This window comes from Staurois parvus, unplaced genomic scaffold (genome assembly GCF_062004578.1).
Source record: "Staurois parvus isolate SC_StPar_1 unplaced genomic scaffold, SC_StPar_1.0 ptg001386l, whole genome shotgun sequence".
Classification (NCBI taxonomy): Eukaryota; Metazoa; Chordata; class Amphibia; order Anura; family Ranidae; genus Staurois; species Staurois parvus.
Window position 1 is genome coordinate 630198 of NW_028319182.1, and position 4065 is coordinate 634262.

Sequence of the window (4065 nt, forward strand, 5' to 3'; positions counted from 1 at the left end):
GCAGAAGCGGGGAGAGCAGAAGCGGAGAGAGCAGAAGCAGGGAGAGCAGAAGCGGGGAGAGCAGAATCGGGGAGAGCAGCAGCAGAGAGAGCAGAAGCGGGGAGAGCAGAAGCGGGGAGAGCAGCAGCAGAGAGAGCAGAAGCGGGGAGAGCAGAAGCGGGGAGAGCAGAAGCGGGGAGAGCAGTATGTGGTGAGATTAGCTGTCTTTGTTTTGTGGTGTTTGGATGTTCCGGCTCATTTCTGTGCAGAAATTATTGCAACGATGTCTAACATATGTTTTTTCATGCAAAACCTCAGAGTACGGTGTACCGGGTCCATGTGAGTATCGGGTCCCTTTGTGTACCGGGTCCATGTGAGTATCGGGTCCCTTTGTGTACCGGGTCCATGTGAGTATCGGGTCCCTCTGTGTACCGGGTCCATGTGAGTATCGGGTCCCTCTGTGTACCGGGTTCATGTGAGTATCGGGTCCCTCTGTGTACCGGGTTCATGTGAGTATCGGGTCCATCTGTGTACCGGGTCCATGTGAGTATCGGGTCCCTTTGTGTACCGGGTCCATGTGAGTATCGGGTCCCTCTGTGTACCGGGTCCATGTGAGTATCGGGTCCATCTGAGTACTGGGAAAATGCTTTGCATGCATTTATCATGATGAAAAAAGGATCTGGACAGCATCTGGAAATGGAAGAGTTCAAAAAAATGTTCAAATGCAAATGCCTATAAATGCGTCTAGCTGCGTTTGGCGTTGGAAACGCTGATAAAATCTACTTCTGAACACAAGTTTTCTGCGTTCCAAAAAAGACTGTAAACTCCACTGCCTGTAGAGGGCGATGTGTACGGACAGGAGAACATTGGGGAGAGTTCAGGGGCTGCTGGGAAAACGCAGAGAAGCTCCTAAACGTGAGTTTATGGCCTGCAGTGTACATGGAGCCTGGAAATCAGTAACAATGTTCTCAGCCGTGAGAATCTCTGATATCCTCCGGAGGTGGAAACGCTGGAAATCTGCCAAACATGATGGTCACCAGGAGACCTTTTCTGGGAAATATTTCAGCTTTTTTATCTCTGATCAATAACATGAAAATGAATAAATGTCCCTCAAATGGAATATTCTGTTAAAGAAGTGGTTTGCATTACAGTGCTGCGTTATTTTAACTGACAATTGCGCGGTCGTGCAACACTGCACCCAAATTAAATTTACGTCCTCTTTTCCCCACGAATTGAGCTTTCTTTCGGTGGTATTTGATCTCCTGTGCGTTTTTTATTTTTTGCATTATAAAAAAAAGACCAAAAATTTTGAGAAAAAAACAATATTTTGGACCTTTTGCTATTAATCATGTCCAAATGAAAAATTTTGTCATAAATTTCGGCCGAAATGTCTCCCGCTCCGTGTCCCCCGCTCCGTGTCCCCCGCTCCGTGTCCCCCGCTCCGTGTCTCCCGCTCCGTGTCTCCCGCTCCGTGTCCCCCGCTCCGTGTCTCCTGCTCCGTGTCTCCCGCTCCGTGTCCCCCGCTCCGTGTCCCCCGCTCCGTGTCTCCCGCTCCGTGTCTCCCGCTCCGTGTCCCCCGCTCCGTGTCTCCTGCTCCGTGTCTCCCGCTCCGTGTCCCCCGCTCTGTGTCTTTGCTAAAAATATCCCGATACGTGTAAATTAATTGGTTTACATTAACGTTATAGTGTCTGCAAATGGCGGGATAGATACGGGATTTGGAAATGGCGGCAATCAGCAACTTATAGCGGGACTGCGGCAGACATTCTGACACGGGGGGGGTTGGGGGGGGCTGAGTTGGTGCCACTGATATCCCCAGTGACACCAATACAGTGATCAGTGTTAAAAAAAAGCACCAACACTGCACTGTACTAATGGCACTGGGCAGGAAGGGGTTAACATGAGGGGCGATCAAAGGGTTACCTGTGTGCTGGGAGTGTGTTACTGGGGGGCGGGGGGGGGGGTGCTTCACTGTAAGCACACTGATTGCGATGGCTGTGCTGTGCTGTGTGCCTAAACTGACAGGGAGGAGGACTGTTGGTAAACAACGCAGCCCTCCTCCCTGTCGGTGACCGCCGGTAATCACTGGCCAGGACCCAGTGATTGACACCCGGGGCTGCGATCGGCGGGGCGGGTATGGTGGTTGTGCGCCTCGTGCGTGTCCCCTACCCGGAAGTGCAAAATCATGTGTATATATATACGTGATTTTGCACATCGGGGCCGCCTTGCTGTAAATGTAAATGTACTGTGGGCGGGTCCCAAGCAGTTAATAGTCCATCACCAATGTAAGCATTTATGATATCTACTTGCCTTCCAGAGGATTCCCCCCCTCGCCCTCCAGAGGATCCCCCCCCTCGCCCTCCAGAGGATCCCCCCCCTCGCCCTCCAGAGGACCCCCTCCTCGCCCTCCAGAGGACCCCCCCCTCACCCTCCAGACGATTCTAATAGCTCTAATCCTACACCCACAGTGGATCCAGAGGAAGGGAAAAAACACAGCAAAGCACGATCCAATTGGCTCCTGCAGGGGAAACATTCCTTCCTGACCCCCCGAGAGGCAATCGGATATTCCCGGGATCAACTTCACCTGAGATTTGGGAAGAATGTGGGCCAAAGAAGAAGTTAGGGGTGGTGGGGGAGGAGTTCAAGATAATATGAGTTTCTAACCCCTCCCCCTCCAGAGGATCCCCCCCCCCCTTCCTGGCCATTTTCTGCGATACGGCACTGCGTTACTTTAACTGACAATTGCGCAGTCACCTCCACTCCACCTCCACTCCACTCCACCTCCACTTCTGTTAATGAGCCTTCCCTCCCCACCTCCATCAATGAGCCTTCCCCCTCCACTTCCGTTAATGAGCCTGCCCTCCCCACCTCCATCAATGAGCCTTCCCAACCCCCCCCCTCCACCTCCATCAATGAGCTTTCCCTCCCCACTTTCATCAATGAGCCTTCCCTCCCCACTTTCATCAATGAGCCTTCCTCCCCACCTCCATCAATGAGCCTTCCTCCCCACCTCCATCAATGAGCCTCCCCCCACCTCCATCAATGAGTCTTCCCTCCCCACTTTCATCAATGAGCCTTCCTCCCCACCTCCATCAATGAGCCTCCCCCCACCCCCACCTCCATCAATGAGCTTTCCCTCCCCACTTTCATCAATGAGCCTTCCCTCCCCACCTCCATCAATGAGCCTCCCCCCACCTCCATCAATGAGCCTTCCTCCCCACCTCTGTCAATGATCCTGTCACCGGTTTGCTGGTTCTCCTTCCTTCGACCACTTTTGGTTGATCCTGACCACTGCAGACCGGGAACATCCCAAAAGGGCTGCAGTTTTGTAGTTGCTCTGACCCCGTCATTTGGACATTACAATTTGGTCCTTGTCAAAGCCCCTCAAATCCTTACACTTGTCCATTTTTTTCTGCATTCAACATGTCAACTTTAGGGACAACATGCTCACTCGCTGCCTAATATACCCCGCCCACTTTTATTGTAAGAAGATAATCAATGGTATTCGCTCTACATGTCAGTGGTAAGACTGCTATGGCTGATTGTTGTGCCACAGCTGTTGGTTGACCACAAAATGGCCTGACCTGTCCTGTCCGGGCCTGGCACACAATTCTCCAAGCTGCCTGTTTCAGGAGGGTGTGGCTTTCAAGGTGGCAGAACCTGACGGATGTCCTGCTGCCTTGAGGACAGAGTAGCTGTGACCACGAGACAGAGCAGCCCCCCACCCCGCTGTGCTGTGGGCTGAGCCACTGACGGGGCAGGTTCTGTGTCCCCCAATCGATCTCTTCTCCTCCCTTCCTGGAGCTGTAGACAGAGACAATCACAGGGGAGGGACTGAATGATGGAGCTGCACAGAGAAAACTGGAAGATGTCGTTCTAAACTGGGGCTGTTCAATGGAGGCAACGGGGCTGGGACTCTAATACACAGGATTCCTTGGGGACAAAGGAGAACTCAGGACTTTTTTGCGGTCATTCTTAGAAATGCGGGCAGTCCATTGCAGGGAGTCAACGAGTGCAGACCTGTTGCTGTCTGCGCTCCCACTGAGAGTTTGTGCTGCTGGAGACTGGAGCTGGAGGGGCCCATTCCCG